General features: G+C 51.9%; 1 pseudogene across 1 annotated transcript; it reads right to left on the bottom strand.

Annotated features, from left to right (window-relative positions):
- Positions 1-8727: 8727 nt before the first annotated feature.
- LOC308425271 (large ribosomal subunit protein eL15-like) lies at positions 8728-11396 on the bottom strand (annotated as a pseudogene). Its single transcript has 2 exons — positions 11368-11396; positions 8728-9358 (listed from the first exon to the last, which is right to left on the bottom strand). The product of its transcript is annotated as a large ribosomal subunit protein eL15-like (transcript).
- Positions 11397-20181: the final 8785 nt, after the last annotated feature.

The following is a 20181-nucleotide window of genomic DNA, read 5'->3' as shown; positions in this document are numbered from 1 at the left end:
CAGCCCCACGGTCCAAATCTACCTCTGTCTCTTAGGATCTGCTGTAGATGGCTCACAAAAGTAGAGGTACAGGTACTTGTCCTCTGAGGACTGACTTCCTCACTAATGACTTCAGAGTTCCTTGGTGTGGCAGTACAGGGCAGGGTCGCCTTCCACTGTGAGGCCAAACTGTGGTTTTGACTTTGCCACCTACCCCTGGATGTTGATGGATTCTTTGGCTACTGAGAATGGTGTAAATAATGGGTGATGGAGCTGGAGAGATAGCTCAGTGGTTAGAGCACTGGCTGCTCTTACAAGGGACTGGGGTTCAAGTCCCAGCACCTGAATGACAGCTCACGGCTGTCTCTAACTCCAGTTCAAGAATGTCTGTTACTGTCTTCTAGTCTCTGCTGTCTCCTGCACCCACAAGGCACAGAAACTCATGAAAGCTCACATGCATACACATGGTGAATAAATATTTTTTTTAAATATATATTATTACTTTTATCTTTTATTTGTTTGGTTGTTGTTTGTTTGTTTCTGTTTTCTGTGTGGCTGTGGGTATCCTGAAACCCACTCTGTAGACCAGGCTGACCTCAGACTCAGACATCTATCTGCCTGCCTCTTCCTCCCAAGTGCTGGGATTAAAGGTGTACACCACCACCACCTAGCTTTATTACTATATTGTATGTGTGTATATTGCACATATACGTGTGTCTGTGCACCATGTGCATGTCTGGCGCCTGTGGGGGACAGAAGGAGACATTATAGCTCCTGGAGCTAGAGTTAGAGATGGTTATGAACCGCTGTGTGGGTACTGGGAATTGAACCTGGGTCCTCTGGAAGAGCAGCTTCGAACTACTGAGCCACCTCTCCAGCCCAAGACATCTTAAAAAATATAGATTGTTGGCAAAGTGCCCTTTGACCCTCTGGTTCTGATTCTCTTTACATTTTCAGAGGTAAGATCACTGAATCATGTGACAGGTCTGTGTTTAGTTCTTGCGGGACTGCCAAGCCTGGGGTTACAGGAACCCCATACCCAGACTTCATGTGGGTTCTGGGGAAAGGGGAGGGACAAGGGGGGAGGGGGAGAGAGAAGGGGAGGGAGAGGGAGAGGGAGAGGGAGAGTCAGTCCAGCGAGGAGAGTGTAGGTTTCCCTGGAGCTGGATGTGAACTTCTTGATGTGGTGCTGGGAACTGAATTCAGATCCTTGGGAAGAGCAGCGAGTGCTCTTGGGTGCTGCACATTCTCTAGACAGCATTTGTCCAGTTTTGAATTCAGCCTTTTGCTGACACTGAGTTTGCTGCGCGTGCTGAAAAGGCACTCACATCTGTGATCATGTCCTACGGTCCTGGGGGTCTTTTACACTCACTCTTGCTCCTATCCTGAGACACTAGGCAACACGGAGTATTTTAATGATGTCCTGTCTGCATTCTCTCACATTGCCCATACTTCTGATGTCATGTTCAAGAAATCAGTTGCCTGACTAGACTCTGTGGGTCCATGCCTCCGCTGTCAGGGTACTCCACTCCTTCCAGGGTAAGTCTCTGTGCGTGGAGCTGGGGTTGGCCAGCAGGGCCCGCCCACCCACGCTGTGAACTCTGTAGGCTGCGACCCTCTCTGTTTGTTCTCAGAGAAGTCTTTCTGGCTTGAAGATTCTTGGCTCCTGGTTTTGCTCTTCAGAATTGGTTCTCTAAGAATCACAGAATGTCAGCACAGATGCAGAAAGCAGGAGGAAAAACACCACAGAAACGCTCCTTGGAAAAGAACTGGCTTCTCTGGCACATGAGGCGAGCATTGTAACTCCCGGGCCAGCCTGACTGTTGAGGAAAGCCCCGTAATGGCTTCCATGGCTCTCTTGCTTCCAGGGGTCCAGACAGGAAGGAGAGGTGCTGCGAATAAAGTGTAGACGTGATTGTCTAAAACATGGGAGGGACTGTAATCTGCAAGATGCCCTGGGAGAGACTAGGTAAGGCGGAGGATTGGAAGGAAAAGCCTCATAGGGTCAAGAAGGACAAATAGACTGGAGTCAGGGCTGTCAATTCATGCGACATACTTTCATTTGGAAAGAGACATTACATCAAGTCACACACCTGCTGCCCAGAACAACCACATGAAGCATAGATGGGGTGTGTGGGGAGGTGTCCAGTATGGACCAAGCATGAGGTCTGTGGTGAGTGTGGTGGCTCCTTATAGGACATGGGACTTTCACTATGTGTTGACAAGTGTCTGCTCTATAGTCATGTCCGGAGACTGGGGAGGAAAACAGCATCTAGTGAAGATGAAGGTGCACGAGATGGAGGTGAACCCTAAATTCCTCATGGTTACTGTTTTTATAAGAGATCAAGCCATGTGTGGTGGTGGCTTTTGACTGTGGTCTTAGCACGTGGGAGGAACCCCACTCAGTACTGGCAGAGACAGGCATGAGAACCAGCCTAGCTGTCAGCAGTCAGTGAGCTAGTGAGGTGAATCCCATAGCTAAGTCACCCAATAGAGGTAGTCTAGGTTAAAAGGAGCCGAGGTCCTTCTAACTTACTAGTAAAGGTTGTTTCTCAGGCTGCAGCCCTGGGGAACCCGGGTACCAGGTGTAGGGTGGCCTGCAGGCGCTGCTCCAGCAGGAGATGTCTAAAACCTGACCCACTTTGACAGGACAGAACTCTCAACATGCACCAAGGGCTGACGAGATGGCTCCGTGGTTAAGAGCACTGACTACTCTTCCAGAGGTCCTCAGTTCAAATTCCAGCAATCACATGGTGGCTCACAACCATCTGTAATGAGATCTGATGCCCTCTTCTGGTGTCTCTGAGGGAGAGAAAAGACTTGCATCACCACGTTCTGCCACAGTTAATATTCCTATACCACCCCGGCCCACCTGCGTAGGGGAGGCATTGCCTTCAATCAATCAACAATGACAGAATGTCTTCAGAGACATGGTGACAGACTTGCTATGGACAATCCCTCAACTGAGAATCGCTTTTCCTAGGTGTTTTTTGATTATGTCAGGTTGGCAATACAAACAAGCTCACTGTAGCAGGTCTTCAGGCTTCGGGTCCCACTGTCATGAAGTGGAACTGATACAGATATGGGCAGCAAGAGTAACAGCAGAGGGGTGTGGCTAAGGGCAATGGGGTGTGGCTAAGGGCAATGGGTGTGGCTAAGGGCAATGGGGTGTGGCTAAGGGCAATGGGGTGTGGCTAAGGGCAATGGGTGTGGCTAAGGGCAATGGGGTGTGGCTAAGGGCAATGGGGTGTGGCTATGGGCAATAGGGTAAGGCTAAGGGTCAATGGGGTGGGTCAGAGCACATTGACCTCACAGAAGCCAGGCCACTAGCAACTGTCCTGGAGATAATGCTGTAGCTAGACAATGTCACTAGATGCTGACATCAGGCAAGCCCACTCTGAGACCTGATGGAATCTCATCTGCAAACAGATGCTCATGAGATCGCCGCTGCCCTGGCATCTGCAGCCTCCGCCCTGTTCCAATTCTCAATACAAATTAGGGCTGTTGGTCCTTGAAGTCTCCCACGTCTGGTTCTTACAGGCCCCTCCCAGCTTCCTCCAGCCGAGAACCACAGTTCCCTTGGTGTGGTGTGTAATCAGCAGCTTGTCTTGACTCCCAGGCTGTGGCTGGATGGGAAGGCCGGTAAGGAAAGAACTCCTGCATTCCTGGATGGTATGGGAAGACACTGGATGGCTTTCGGCAGAGCCGTGGGAAACGATTTGGGAAGGAAACATTCTGGGGGACAGTGCAGGCTCTGTCTGGGGGTGGAGGCATCTGGAAGCAGGTTTCCTGAAGCTGTGGGGTAGAGGTATGTAAGAACTTCTGAATGCCTGGACTGCCGTCTAGACCTCAAAGAATACAGAAGTTGGGCAGGGCTGTTTGCTTCACTGACTCCAGGCATCCAAGGACCAGAGGGGCCACAGTAGAGGAGAAATAAAGAGAAGCTACCATGTGACCTGATGTTCACTGAGCAGAGAGCCGCTATACTCCAGTCAGTAAGACTCTGAGGGAGAACAAGACCACTCCAGACCCGAAAACACCAGATCGCCAGAAATCACATGCTAGAAGGAGACTTTCACACGTTAACTCTGACTTCCACACGGTGCCAGGACACGACACCCTCATACACACACACAAACACACACACATATACACACACACATACACACACACATACACACACATACACACAGAAAAACACACACACATATACACACACACAAACACACACATATACACACACACACATACACACACACATACACACACATATACACACACATACACAGACATATACACACAAACACACACACATATACACACACACAAACACACACACATACATAGGAAATTAAAGATAAAAGGCTGGGGAGATGGCTCATCGATTAAGAGCACTGACTGCTCTTCCAGAGGTCCCGAGTTCAATTCCCAGCACCTACATGGTGGCTCACACCCATCTGTAATGGGATCCGATGCCCTCTTCAGGTGTGTCTGAAGAGAGAAACAGTGTGCTCACATAAAAAGAAATTCTTTAAGGAAAAATAAATAAAATAAAAAGAGCTCTAGGGTTGGAGAGAGGGCTCAGGAGTTAAAAGCACTTGGTGCTAAGCTTGGTTCCCAGCACCCACAACACACATCACAGCCACCGTAACTCCAGCTCCGGGGAATGTGATACTTCTGGCCTCTGAGGGCACCAACGCTCAGGTACATATACCCACATGCAGACACAGATACATTTACACACAAGTCTTACAGGAAGTAAGACTTCCAAGCCAGGAGCTCCTTCCTACCTGTGTTCCCCTCACTTCCTTCCTTGTCTGACTTGGCTATGAGCCCTTCCACCTGGAGGATCCTGAACTCGCCAGATGTTCTGTCCTTGCCTGAAAGCGAAGTTTCCTCAGTCCAACCACAGTCCTCACAAATGGAGCCCCCCTGAAGGGGCCACAAGAATGTCAGCTATGTGTGAGCACTAGTCCACAATGGGAGGAAACTCCATTGGTCAGTAGCCACCTTGTTTCTGGTATATAGGCTCCATGGGGTGAGATTTGGGACACTGGAACATTTGATAGGAGCAGGCATAGCCCACCGAGGTGAAAGGCAGGAAGAGAACACTGCAAACGTTGTCACGTGTCCCAAGCAGAGGCCATGGAGGACCGCTGCTTACTGACTTGCTCGGCTTCCTGCCTTGAACTCAGAGATCTACCTGCCTCTGCCTCCCGAGTGCTGGGATTAAAGGCATGTGTCACCACACTACTACACGGAGTTTTGCTTTTTGTGTTGTGTTGTGTGTGTTTTGGTTTGTGTGCTGCTTTCGTGTACCACCTAGAATCACCTGCCCAGGGGAACCTCCCATAACGGGCTGGGCCCTTACACATTAATCAATAACCGATAAAATCGTCCCCATAGACTTGTTTACAGGTGATCTGATGGCGACCCTCTCTCAATTCCGGTTTCTTCTTCCCAGAGTGCTCCAGCTTGCTTGAAGTTGACAAAAAAATAAAAATAACAAGACAAAACAACAACGAAGCTACACCCGGAACACCATGGTTCAACTCTGCACATTCTACAGCGAACATGTGTTGTTATACAACTTAAACCCTATGTTATACCAAATTCTTCAGCCTACAGTGTGGCAAAACCTCGTCCTGGACATGTGTGCTGTCAGTGTCCCCGGTGGGCTCACTCCCCTTCCCTCAGCCTTAAGCGCTCGGTGGAAGCGAGCAGGCGCAGGTCTAGGCCTGGCCCTCAGGGCTGCTCTGAGGCAGAAGCGTACACGCCACACCAGGACACAACTGGGACTCGAACGTTCGATGCCGCTGCCTTGGCGAGCCGGTTGTCACGGCAACGCGGTCGGACGAGCAGATCTCAGGGAGGCGGACCTGCTCGCTGACGGCCTGCGCCCTGCGCTGGAGCCGAGGGGCGGGACTTCCTGTCTCGGCCTTCGCCTATGCTGCGCAGGCGCGTCTCGCTCGGGACGGGGAGGGGCCGTGGCCTCAGAAAGGGGCGTGTCTGCTGGGCTCAGACCAGGCCCCTCTTGTGTCTCTCAGTGACAACTTGGGCTCTTACCATCCACTTAAGCTTTCTCATCTCCCTGCTCCACCGTGCCTCAGAGCCTTAGGCTGCTTATCCCGTGACTCACTTTCGGGACTACTTCAAACCCCTCCTCCTTAGACCACCGATCTAATGCTATGCACCTCTTCATTTCCCCTGCCATGTTTTTTCTCTGCAGGTCTTCTCACCATCCAACACAGTTGGTACTTGACTGTGAAGGCAAACCATGCACATGCTCAATAAACATAGACTTCCTTTTCCTTGGAAAGAGATGAGGGGGAGGCTGCTCAAGGCAGGAGAGGCTGGATAAAAGAACTCTGCTCCCACTGTGTCTGGAGAGATGTTCCCTGAAGTCCTCTGGAAAGGAAAGCCAGTGCCTTGAAGGGCATTTCTTTAGGGGTACCCAGGTACCTCAAAGAGTCTTACCCTTCTGTCTTGGGTCAGGATACCTCTGCCTAAAGATGTCAGTTCATCCAGGCAGCCCCTCTCAGGAGAACACACTAAGTTAGGTACTGTGCGGGCTGGAGGAGACCACTTCTGTGTGCTGTAGCTGGGGGAACTGGGCTGACACATCTGTCTTAGTGGTCCAATGCTGTGCAGAGGCAACAATGGCCGGATAGCTCATGAAAGAAAGCACTTGATTAAGAGCTTGCTTACAGTTTTAGAAGGTGAGTCCATGGTCATCATGGTGGGGGACAAGGCAGCAGGCAGGTGGCATGGTGCAGGAGCGCTTATGTCCTGATCCACAAACATGGGCAAAGAGCACTAGATGCGGCCCTGTGTGGGCTTTTGAAACCTCAAAGTCCACCCCAATGGCACACCCATTTCCACAAGGCTACACCTCCCTATCCTTCCAAAACAGTTCACCAACTGGGAGTCAAACATTCAAATACACGAGTCTACCGGGGCCATTCAAACTGCCACTTCTCTTGCTCCATGTGGCTCTCAGTGGACTCTGGTTTATTTGACTAGCCATTCTACAACGGAGAAAAGTGTTCCTCACCCAGGCCACACTGCTAGTAAGTGTAAGATCTGGCTTCAGGGCCCCTTGCTGTGTCTGGGGAATCACGTGACCAGGCAGGAAGCCAGCTGAGCTTCTGGGACTGCCCAGAATTGTGTCCAAACATCCGGACAAACGGCTTCCCCGTGAGGCTAGGCGCTGTGAGGGAAGCTCTCTGCCGGCATGTGGCTTAGGTGGTGAGGGCAACCATATGCTCACTGGCCTTGCAGGCACAGCACGGGCCACTCTGGCAGCAGATGCTCCCAAAGGCATTTCTGTCAGGATCTTGCTTGGTTTTCCCCTGTCCACCCGCCCCTGCTTCCTTAGTCCTAGAATCTGAGGGTTTTAGGCTGTGTCATTATGGGGTCCATTTGACTCCTGTGTTCTGGCATGGAGCCTTGTGGCTAGGAATGGCAGCTGCTATGCTTTAGCTCTCACAGCCAGGACATCTGTGGCACCATGGAGCTGAGTGACAAGGAGAGCCAGCACCTGGGAAAGGTCACTCTCGGCAGTGGGCCCACCAAGTGGTGGAATATCCCCCAACATGCCCCAGATGGCATCTTCTCTTGCCGTCACTTTCCCAGGGGCAATTCCCACAGCCTTGCCCTGCCAGGGTTTCCTGGCCTCTGCGCTGGCAATGGTCAGCCCTGTGGATGTGGAGGAAGGGGCAGCCCGTTGCATACTCCATGGCTGGCAATGGCATTGACCTGCTCTGCCAGAGCTTCAGAGCTGGCAGAGGAATAAGCCAGAGATGCTGTTACATAGCCGGAGACAGGTTGTTAGGAGGAGGCCATTGTACTGACAAGGAAGCCCCAAGAAGCCGGCGAGGAAAGGCCAACCGAGGATGCAGTCATCTCTTTCCAGGAGCGAGACGTTCAGGGGCCTCAAAAGCAGCTGGTGGAAGTTAAGATTAAGAATTTGGGTCTGGGGCATCCCCTGATGACAATCCTATGTCACCCCTAATATTCAGCCTAGTCTGGCTGCCCAGGACGTGCCTTTCCCTGGAGTCGTCTGCCTTTGCGTTGCCAGGAAATGACCTAGGAGCCGAGAGAGCTTCCTCTTGGCCGTTCTCACAAGGCAAGGAGGAGGGAAGCTCATGGAGACACGGGACATTCGTAGGTGAGGCAACAGGAGGTAAAATATTCTATCCTGTAGGAAAGAAAGAGCCCTAAGCTCGGGGAGGCCTTGAAACTGAACAGAAGGCCCTGAAGACTCGCAGCCAGGGAGAGGCCGACCAACCGAACCTCCTGGAAAAGCTGCTCTCCAACCAGCTGAGCTGCCTGCAGGCTGCAGTGTGCTCCAGGTCCCATTTTGTGAGCTGTCACCTATGCTGGGGTGGGACTGATGTGACACAGCTGTGAGTCATTTCTGCTCCTGTAAGTAACCTCTCACCCACATTCCTGTAAGGAACCCCAATAACCTCATTGGTTCCCCAAGTTGGGTATTGGTGGTTTCCTTACTGTGGTCTATCAATGGCTCTCTGTCTGGGGGTGAGTAGATGTTTGCTCAGTTTTCCCCAGGAAGAGTGTCACATTACACTGTACCATCTATGATTCTGTGTGTAACTTAATTAGCTTTGGCTATTTAGCAAGTAACTCCAAACTTTAATGTTTTAAAAAACTGGGATTTCTTTGTTATTATTTTTTTCTTTTTCTTGACTGTCCTAAATTGTTTACTGGATATGAATTGTACAGATATTACGAGTATTGGTGGTAACGGTGGAGCTGGAAGGTACTGCGCCTGCTCCAGGCTGCACGGCGAGATCCACCAATAGCGTGGCGGAATTGTGACCCTTTCCAAGGCCACGGCTCTTGCGGCCACAGATGTCAGCCCACGCACCTCTCTGTGCTTGTGGACTGGTTTGGTGATCCACGGGGGGTCAGAATTTTTTCTGATAGCTTTATGGAATGGATCAATGAGGATCATCCTCAAAACATTTACATGTGGAATCTTCACCAACCCTGTAGGAATTCAGGACTCTCAAAGCCCCACAATGGCGCCCAGCTCTCTCCTCAGCAACAGGCTTTGGGCAAGTTTTAGCTGGTTAGCTCCACGGTAGACAGGTTTGCCGTAAGTTGCACCCTTAGGAACTGGGCGTTTGAGACCACCACGTCGGACACGAATTCTGTAAATGACATAACCTTGCTTAGCCTTTATCCCAGTCTTTGCACTTTATCAGGCCGGGTGGGGCAGGGAGCCCCGTGCAGCACAACGCGGAGAGCCAGCAGCGGACCCACCCTCAGAAGAAAGCGCATCACGTCAGACGGCTTCTTCCTCCATAACTCCAGGATATATTTGTATGCACCATCTTGGTTCAGCCAGTGGCTGCTGCCAGAGGAAAGTCTCTTGGTTTTTCAAGACAGGATTTCTCTGTGTGGCCCTGGCTATCCTGGAATTCAATTTGTAGATTGGTCTGGCCGTGAACTCAGAGATCCTCCCGCCTCTGCCTCTGGAGTGACAGGACCAAAGGGGGTGTGCCACCGCCACCCAGCTAAGCGTGGATTACTTATCTCAAATCCCTGGGGTTAGAGACTGCCTAGCTCTTCAGAGGTGCCTCCCTTATCGCCAAAGCTGTGACTTCACCACGGCCCAATGCACCTGTCCTCACACATATCCTTACTACACCTCACTTCTGGATCATCTTAGTATCCAAGTCCTGAAGACAGTATTTACCATCTATTTACAGCCCTGGGCCAAGGGTCAAGGGTCAAGGGTCAAGGGTCATGGGTATAGTTTCCTCCACCCTTCCCTTCCTGAAATTCCTGAGGAAGGGCCTGGTCAGGAGGGAGGAAGGCATCCTGGGCTTTGGATGCTGCATCCTAAAGCCAGGCACACAGGTGGTACGGGGAAGACTGTGTTTGGGGCCACAGCTCCCATCTGGAGGGCTGTGGAAGCCTTGCTGAGCAGTCTGCTGGAGAGCAATGGCGTGCACACAGCCTGCAGCCCAGGACTGACAGCAGCACAGAGCAGCCAGGAAGCTGCTCTTCCAGCAAGGGCCTCGGAGCATTCTTGGAAGCAGGCTGAGTATATAAATTATAAATAAACAAACGAGAACTCTGCAGCAGGGCGCGTGGGCTGGTGGGAAGAGGGAGAGACAGGAGGCAGGGAGCCACCTAAGAGCTAAGGTAAGGCCTGTCCCTGGCCTGGCACCCAAAAGGGTTCTCCTCTAGACTTGGGCCTCTGCATACAGAGGACAGCTCTGGGGGTGGGGGCAGGGCTTCCCAGATCAGATATTGGTGTCTGACCCTTGCTAGGTGAAAAAGAAAGGTATCATGCAGACCCCTAGCATGCACGGCGCCCAAGGGGCCCACTGCCTCACCCAGCCTGAGGCACAGTCTCCTTAAACCAAAACAGGCCCCTGTGGACACTCATCCGTGTGGGAGGTGTCTTACCAAATGTTTGAAGGGGGAAAAAAATCCCACTTTCTTAGTTTTTTTTTTTTTTTTCTCCCTTTCTAATTTTGGATTATTTTTCTAGATGACTTCATTTCTAAGAAGGAGGTAGTACAGAGAAAGAGGACGGACAGAAGGAGCAAGGACCAAACCCTCGCGAGGACTGGGGGTGGGGGCTGAGGCTATGTGGGAGCAGAATGAACACTAGGATAGGGACTGTGGAGGGTCACGGGACCCAGTGTCCTGACCTGCAGTGTTTCCGCTCTATGCTGATTCTGGGACCTGCTGCTCAGCCATGTTCCAATGAGGTCTCCCATACAGCCAGGCTGGGAGAGCAAGGAACTCAGGAGTCTCGAGCAAGGCCTCCTTCCTTCATGGGCAGAGCTGAGAGTCATGCCCAGGACACCCTTCAGCCTACACATTTCCACAGGCCAACAGAACTCACTTGGGCTGGCTCCATGGGAAAGGATATTCATTCAGCCAAGGAAGAATAGAGCTTTGGAGGTCACACAGCCAACAGTCATGCTCCAAACATAATTTTCTAGCAATGGGCATGGGCCCAGCAGCCTACATCTGCTCTCCTGAGAGCCATGGTCCTCAGCTCTCTTGCTTTCGTAATGATTGTCTCTGGGAGGCAGGGAACTGGATAGTAGGGCTTGGTCAACTGCTGGTATTGTAGCTGCAAGGGAGCCAGTGAACAAGAGTTCTCCATTCCACCTGAGAAAGATAGGGTCCCAGGAAGAGGAAGGCGGTTGCCATTTATGTTACCAGCAAGGGGCTTTTCAGCCAACATCCCTAGCAACCTTCTGGATTGGTGAGAGACTGCTAAAACGGATTGAGTCAGAAGGCTGGGTCAGATATTTACACATCAGGAGGTGAGCAAGAACTATACCATGGAGACAAAGGAAGGAACAAACACTTGGCTGGAGGGTTGTGGGTTCAAACCTGAACCTGTCTTCTTTGACCACTGCCATGTTCCACACTCAGCTCTGGCCTGGGAGAAATGATTCCTTCACATCTCTGGGGACCAGAAAGTCTAAAATAAAGGTGCTGGATGGAATAAATCCTTCAGAGCTCACCTTAGGCCTTTCTCCAGCTGCCGAGATGATGGTGGCCATCAGCATTCCTGGCTCACGAGTATCAGTCCCATCACAGCCTCTGCCTTCCTTCCCAGGGCCTCTGTGTTTCTTTTTCTTTTCTCCTCTTCTTGAGACAGGGTCACACCATATTGACCAGGCCAACTCTGAAATTGCAGAGATCACCCGCATCTGCCTCTGAGTGCCAAGACTAAAGGTGTATGCATCACATCTGACATCTTTTCTCCTTTTTGAGAAGGTGGCAGCTACCTTGTTGGCGAAAGGTCTCATCTTCCTTCAGTCAGCACATGTACAGACCCTTCTTCCCCGACTCCCTGGCAACTAGAAGGGATTCAGCCCCAACACTCAGCTCCCCACCTATCAGACCATCACTGAAGCAATGGCCACGGAACCCTGGCTTTTAAGGACAGCAAATGTGGAACACTGGGCCTATGCCCAGGGATGGGAAACATGTATTCGAGGTATGCACGTTGGTGACATCTGTGAAAACTTGTCTATAAAAGTCCCCAGTCCTAGGCAGACACATCTTTCTATGGATGCCATCCAACCCCTTGCATGAGACATGGGCACAGAGCAGGAGAGAAGGGAGGGGCTGAGAAGACACTGCAGGTAGGAAGAAAGGTTTGGGCAGGGCAGAGCTGGCTGATTCTGTTGTAGAACTGTCTCACTTGGTATTCTGAACCCCATGTCTGTCTGTGGTTATCCTCTCCCATGAGGTACCATGAAGGCACCATTCACCAGGGCCCTAGCTCTTTCTGTGTTTTGAAGCCTTGGGCCCCTGTCCAGGAGGCAGAGACCTTCCATCCCTCCTGCCAGCGGGCTGTTCTCTGGGGTCACAAGAGCATCAGCGAGCCCCTGGATGCCCATGCCAAATCCTTTCTCCTCCCCAAGTCCCCTTGGGTTCAAGTTGATTCCTCCTCCCTAAACACAAAAGCTCTCCTTAGTGAACCTTTGGGGTGGAAACTGAAACGTGCTGTCAGTGTGCTTTACCTTTCCTGCCTTACCTGTTGGCTGTCACCTTTAAAGGAGATGCCAACCCCACTTCAAGATAAGGGAAGAAAAGCCTGGGTCTTAGGCTCAAGTGCCTCATCCCTCATCTGCCCATTCTGTTATCTGGACCCAGGACAGAATCATCCCTATTGGGCCCACTTTGCCTGACGTGGTACCTATGAAAGGTGGAGGAACCTCAGACCAGGCTACCCTCCATTAGCCTTCCAGGGCAGCCATGAACACCTCTTCAGGACAGCCTGTGTTCTGTTTGCCCGCCCTTTGAAAACTGGGACTCTGGGTCTTTCCTTTTCCAAGAGAACCTCTGATCTACGCTGTAAGCTTGGATCTACGCACTATGACACCAGGGGCACATTGGCTCCTTCGGTCACGGGGCAGCTGGGAAGGCTGGCTTCAGACGGATAGAGGTCCCGGTAACTGTAGAATCTGTCCGAACCGATGGTGGGACTGAGGTGGGGCCTGAATTTTCTCTGGAGGTGACCAAGTCTCTAGTGTCCAGGTGATTAGACCCAGGGTTTGATCATTGTCCACCTTTAGCCATCGTGACCAGGGGAGCCACTCCTGGTCACTCATGGGCAGAGGTCAGTGCTGCAAGAGACCCCCTGCCTTGGCTCATTGCCAGTATTACACTTGGGTGGGGGAACCCAAACAAACTAAAATTAAAAACAAAAAACAAAAGGCAGCTGCCAGCAAAAGGGAAGCTGAGTAACAGCCGGGCTGAGTCATGGCAGGAGGAAGCATTTGGTAAGAGCTGGAGAGTTTGTGGCCAGCTAGGAGCAATCACTTTAGGCCTAGAGGGAAGGAGAGAAGACCCACGTCCTGCCCTCCCTGGGCTTCTGGGGCACCAGTCAGCATCTCTGTAGAACAGTTGTCACAGGTCCACATGCTAGAGATGGCATGGGGCAGACCAGCTCCCTGGCCCCGTCTTGCATCCGGAAGCTCACTTGCCACGCAGACCTCCCGAGCTTTGCCTCAGCCCAGTCTTAGGAGGCAACGACCATAAACCATCACAAGGTGTCTGTAGCAACGAAGACAGCCTCATCAAACCTACAAGCTCTGGCTACAGGCCTTGGACCTGGGGTACCTGATAGGCCTTCAGGGTTGCTGACTAGGGCTTTGCTCTTTCCTCGATGACTTTCCCACAGTTCCTCCTAATGTCTCTGGAGGACCTGCCTTTCAATAACTTTCCAGGGTGGATTCTGTTTATCTCTTCCTTGAGATGTGGGGGCTCCTGGCTCTTTCTCTGTAACTCTTGAGTGCAGTAGGCATGGCTTTGGGGATATAGCCAAGAAAGGAGTAGATCTCTGACCCCAGCTAGTATCTTGGCCAGGAGACTAGCCCCTGTGGTTCCATTTGCTTCCAGTGTGGCTAGGAATGGCTGGTAAAGAGCCCTGCCTGGCACGGTGACCTCAACTAACACGGCCCAAAGACCAGCCTTGGAGAGCCTTGGGTGAACCTGGTGTGGTGTGCTGTCTTCACTGTACCGCCCCCTGACAGACAAGTGTCTGCGTGCTGGTGACACCCTCATCCTACTGAAGCTTCAAGTTTGGGAGCTGGCAGATGTCTGAAGATGTTTTTCTGTCAGGCATTGGGAACCTGAAAGAAAAGAGTTGCCCAAGACCACCCAGCCAGGCTTGATGGGACAGGCTAACCCAGCTTTATAAGATACCCCACCTCTTTCCCGAGGACGGGCAAGGACTCCACAAACTCGTTGCCTTTACAGCACTCAGAGTCCATGTGGTTCCAGCCTCTCCTTTGGATGTGGTCTGCTCCCTGCTCACTCTAGCTGGTGCCTGCCTCTCCCGCCCCCAAGCTCCCTGCGGGAAGGGGTTCCTATGGCACCCCTTCCCCCGCACACACTTAGCTCACTGGCAGCCATCTGCCCGGAGATGGTGGCAGCAGATGCCTCAATGCACAGCGGTGCCTGAAACATAGTCGGCCCGGTGCCCAGTCAACCTGAGCCTGTCCCATCAGGGTAGGGGCTGTGGCTGCCCAAACACTGCTGGTCCAGGGGAAGCTCTTCCACAGTAAGGACAGGCAGGTCAGGACACTTAGACAGCCTGCCAGGGCTGGGGGCAGGAGTGTCTGCAGGGTTTCAGTCCCCACCCAGTACAGCTTTGGGGAGGGGCGTTGATGGACAGCACTCTGAAGCTCTTCAACTCCCAGAGACAGGCCCATGACTTGGAGGTATCTCCCTGAGGCAGGCCCACAGTGTGGCGGTATCTCTACCAATCTCTAGCCTTTTCCTTCTCCCCTGACTTTTTCTTGTCATCATTGGGGACAGGTGGCAGTGCAAGCTTGGGAGACTGTTCTAAATCTCCAGGGCCGCAGCTCCTGGACTTACTGGTATTTCCAGGATACACACACCAAGTTGGTTTCCAGGCCTGAACTGAGAAAAAGAGCCCTTAACCTCTTCCCTCCCAAGGGTGCCTGAAAGCCAAACCCACTTCTTCAGCCCCAGGAACAGGATAATGGAAGGTGTGCCAAGTGTGAGACAAGACCTTTGTGGGCCATGGCACCTCCAGAGCACAGTGGTACACATCTGTGATTAGGAGCTGGGGCAGGAGTTCCCAGCCACGGGCTACAAGGGGAGACTCTATCCCAGTACACAATGAAAAGATAGAAAGACAAGACACTGGTTGAGCCTGGAGCCCTCTGGATTGATGCTAGAATTGTCATGATTACGAAAAGAACATTGCCAAAGATCTGTTCTTTTGTGTGGTTGCAGACCTCTGGCATGCTCCCGTGGCCTGTAGCCCAGAGTTCAGTGTAAGAGAGGAAAATTTGTTGTGCAAGCCTGCCTGGAGCAGTGGACAGACAGCCTGATTCCTCAGGACCCCTGATTCCCTGCAGCCTTGGTTTGCCCTGCATCCTCCTCCCAGCGTCCCTGCAGGGCGAGTGTGCAGACACAGGCGCGCACACGCCTCCAGGCCGCCTCTGCTCCCCTCGCATCTTGCATTTGTTTTGCTTCAGCAGGGCTCGAATGGGGACACGCTGCACTCTCTCAACTAGCAGCTCCCTCCAGCCCCCCACGGAGGTGCCATATGTCAGTGTCATGAATAGGCATGAGGCTTGGGGGCTGGGAAGTGGCAGCTGCCAATCACTGGTTGCTGAGTGGACCGGGAAGTTGGCTGGGCATCAGGGACAAAGCCACAGGGTATGGTGGACCGGTCAGGGTCTGGGCAGCTGTTCTGAGTGGGTACCTGCAGCACCCAGGGGGCCTTTCTAAAAGCAAAGCCACATCTCCAAAGGCACAGGCAGTAATGGCCCAGAGTCCTCCATCTCTGTGGCTTATAACGCCAACTGAGGGGCTCCTGTGCTTCATCCTGGATGACTGTCGCCTACCCCAGGACACCAGTTCTGGCCTTCAGGAGTCAGGGTCAAGCCTGAACCTGTCAGATCGAGGGAGGGAATCACATTTAGCCAGAGCTGCAGTGCGTCACCCGCACCCCATATCACGGATGGGAAAAGCAGCCCCAGAAAGACTCGGAGACCACCCCAGAGCCTTGTAGGTTTGCCAGAAGCAGAACTAGGGTTCTGCCGGTTGCCGCAAGTGTGTGGCCAGTGCAACCTGACCTGAGGCAGTACCTGGGCTGCTCTTTGCTTCTCTGTCCCCAGCACTGTTTCTGGGCTCTGTCCACTCTTTCACCTTGAGGATGTTGTCATGCCTTTGCTGCCTGCAGTCATGTAGTGGACACGGGCTGTGAGGTTATCCCTCCCCAGCGATGCTCTAACCCAACCAATGGTCCCCTCAGCAGAGACCTCTTCAGGCAGATGAATGGTGACCGTGTTATGAACGAAGGGACAGAGCCTGTGTCCGTCTGGGGTGGTGGGAAGGCTCTGCCTGCTCTGGGCCCCTGCAGGCTCCTTCGCCTCATTTCCAGCCCTGCTGGAGGCTGAGTATGGATTGGATTGACTGCTCCAGGTTAATTGGCTCTCTCTCCCCTGCCAGCATGACGGATCCTGCATGACATTTCCCCAGATAGTTAATTGATAGCCAAGTAATTTGTCATGGAGACCTCGTTATATGCCAAGTGGGTCCCCTAAGCTGTTAGCGGCTGTGCCCCAGAAATAAGATTGGCAAGTTAATAATGGAGCCTTAATCATACTGTTCCTTGTCAGCAGAGGAAGAGGATGTCTGGGAGGTAGAATTTTCCTAGGACCTCAGAGACCAAGTTGCATGAGGTCCTGAGGCCTCCAGTTTCTTCACCTCAGGCACCCACCTTTGTGTTCTCACACGGGTACCTACGATTGGAAACAGCTTTGGTCCACTGACAAGTCCTCCTTCTCCCAAGATGAGCTAAGGCTTATCCAGGTTCCTGGTTCTGGCTGGGTTTTGATATGTCTCATGTTGCAGGACGCATGATGTGGCTTAGGCTGAAACTACCCTGAAGTGCTTGGGGCTTCTGCTGCAGCCAATGGATAGAGATTTGCCCAGGGTAACCAAACGGGGGAAGAAGAGTGTGTGGGCATGAAGCCAGCATGCCCTGACATGGGAGAAGCCTGGTGGAGATTAGGAGAACTATGTCTGGACCACCAGAGGCTCAGCTCTGCCCCCATGAGCCATCAGGATCTACATCTACTTTGCTCAGCTTCCATTAGAGGGCATCTGGAGTCTGACTGTAACCAGGGTGGCTCTGCTTGACTCCACTGTTCCTCCTAGAGGCAGAGGGAACAAGGCTCACCTAGAGCAGAGGTTCTCAGCCTCCTTTAACACAGTTCCTCAAGTTATGGTGACTCCCAACCAATGTTATTTCTGTTGCTACTTTGTAACCGTAATTTTGCTACTGTTATGAATCATAGCGTAAATGTATGATATTTAGAATATCTGATATGCCACTCCTGTGAAATGGTCATGTGACCCCTACAGGTTGTGAATCACGAGCCTAGAGAGAGGGGAGACCATAAGCAAGGCACTGCTCTGCTTGCTCCTGTGCCAGGGCCCTACAGCACGAGAGCCAAGGGGGCCAACAGAGCTTCAGACTGAATAGTGCCCTACCCTCTCATTGGGGTCCTAGCCCTGGCATCAGCCTCCAGGACAGGATCTGGATCATCTCCTCGATAGGACCATGGAGACCCAGATGTGGAAGGCTTTCTGCCCCTTCTCTGTCACTCTGGGGAGATGGTAGACCTTTATGAGGGGAGGCTTAGGTGAGACATTAGAGATGTGATCCTGAAGGGGACCACAGGACCCTGTTCCCTCACCCCCTTGCTTTCTGGTTGTCATGAGACCAATCCTGGCTCCTGACTAAGGTGTGCTGCTTCCTCATAGGCTCCAAAGCTACTGGTACCCATGGTCATGAGCCAAAATAGACTTTTCTTTAAGATGATTCTCTCCAGCATTGTGTTAGTGTTGTAAAAGCTGACAAACTACAGTGGCCCTGCTCCACATAATTGGCAGGGGAAACTAGCTAACATTACAGGACATCACAAACACCTGAAAGGATGTTTCTGTACCTTACCAACAAAACTGTCACCACTACAGGAACTATTTTGGTGTGTGTGGTTGAGGGCTAGGGGATCAAATCCATGCTAGGCAGGTGCTCTACCACTGAGACACACTCTAGCTTGCTGGTACAAGAACTGTCGTGGTAGGATTTTTTTTGTTTGTTTGTTTTTGAGCCTCATTTTAGATTCTCCAGCTCCGGGAGCACTGGTGTCTGAGGTAGAAAGGATAGGGACACAGCTTGAAGGATCTTGTGGTGCAGCTTTGAAACAGACACTTTGGTGAGATGAAGAATTGTATGGGGTACCGACCTGAATCCCAAGGTCATGATGAAAAACCCCCAAGTATAGGAGGGCTACCTCTGGTGACCTGTGGTGGTACATCAGCAAGAGGCTACGGGGATGGGTTGGTCTGGGAGGAAGAATGCATGTGTACCACTTATCTCTTTTGGCAAACAAATTACCTTGGACCAGAGAGACTCATTGAGGTATGTGGTTTCTGAGGGACAAAAGTACTGGGAGCAGATGGGCTAGGGGCTCTCCCTCAGGGTCTCAAGAAGACACAAATATGACAGCCAGGGCTGTTATCAGCCAAAGTATGGAAAGGTAGAGCAGACATTTCCAAGATGGCTTCCTCAGAGCAGCTTATGACATGGCAGCTGAAAATATCAGAGGGAGGGAGGGAGAGAGAGAAGGAGGGAGGAAAGGAGAGAAGGAGGGAGGGAAGGAGAGAAGGAGGAAGGGAAGGAGAGAAGGAGGGAGGGAAGGAGAGAAGGAGGGAGGGAGGGAAGGAGAGAAGGAAGAAGGGAGGGGAAGAGAGAGGGAGAGCCAGCCACACATATTCTACAAGCTAACATTGGGAATAGTCCCTGCTTGCCTTTGTCATCCTTCATGAGTCATACAAGTGACCCTAGTGCCAGTCAACTAGACAAATTTAGAAGGGTGGGGCGCTAGGCTTTCTTGGAGAATGGCTACCAGAGGTGCCAAGGAGTCAAGCTCCCACACGGCCTTCTGATGCTAATGCTCCTGAAGGAGATGGGTACTGTTGGGTTCCATTGAGGGGGGTGAGAATTAAATAACGGGTGCACAGAAGGTGAGCCAGCCCCTCACTAGACAAGGCAGTTGTTAAGCCCAGAGGGAACAAGAGGTTGCACAAGTAAAACAAATGTAATTGTGATACCCTACTCAGCTGAGTGTCCCGTGTGCAAGGACATGTGTGGGAGTGTGCATGTGTGCAGGTGTGCATGCACGCTCAGGGGCACATGAGCAATGGCTAACATAAGGGAACAGAGGATGGATGGTCAGCAACAAGAAGTCAATCTAGCTGGGGAAGAAGGGGAGGAGCAATGTTTGCATGTTCATTAGAGGTAAGCGCCCAGTCTGGAGAGGCGGTTCCTTGGGTAAGAGCTCTCAAGCACTCGTTACTCTTGCAGAGTTCAGTTCCTAGCACTCATGTCTGGCTCACCACAGTCTGTAATTCCAGTGTGAGGTCCTCTTCTTGCTCCTCAGGTACTACAGACACATGCACATACCACCCAGACACACACATAAACATCCTTTTTAAAGAATGGAGTAAACAGCCATGTGCTAAAATAACAGTTTGCCTGTGAGTGGAGACTCAGGGAAGGAGGTGCAAGCTTCTCCCTACAAGCCTTGCACAAGCATTCACTTGACTCCCAGACAACTCGGGCTCATGGCTTTGACTAGGAAACCACCGTGGATGAGATCTAAAGGAGGAAAAACCTAAATGGAAGCTGGGATGTCGTTCACTTGGTAGTGTTTGTCCAGCAAACGCAGAGCCTTTGGGTTTGATCCCCAACAGCAGTGTGGTGGCTCAGACCTGTAGCCCCACTGCGAGGAGCTAGGTGAAGGAAGACCAGAGAGGCTTACGGTCATCCACCTTCGGCTGTGATAAGACCTTGTTTGAAACAAGACAAGACCCCAACCCAAGGATGACATTACCAGTTCTACATCAGGACCTGATCCAGGTGCTTCTGCCTGGAGTCCCAGCCCCTGTGCTTCATTTTCCCATTTCCTGGGAGCCCTTAAGGACCTGGTGCAGTGGGCACCTTCTCTGTGTGGCGAATAGGAACCAGAGTCCTACACCGTTACCGCTGTGACACCCACCTGACTACCTCTCGGGCCATTCCTCTGCAAGTCAGCAGGGCCTGGATTCTTCACCTCTGCTTTTAATTAATAATTTGGTAAA

This window comes from Micromys minutus, assembly GCF_963924665.1.
Source record: "Micromys minutus genome assembly, chromosome: 10".
NCBI classification, from domain to species: Eukaryota; Metazoa; Chordata; class Mammalia; order Rodentia; family Muridae; genus Micromys; species Micromys minutus.
The sequence above is the reverse complement of the archived record's forward strand: the minus strand, read 5'-3'. Positions and strand labels throughout refer to the sequence as shown.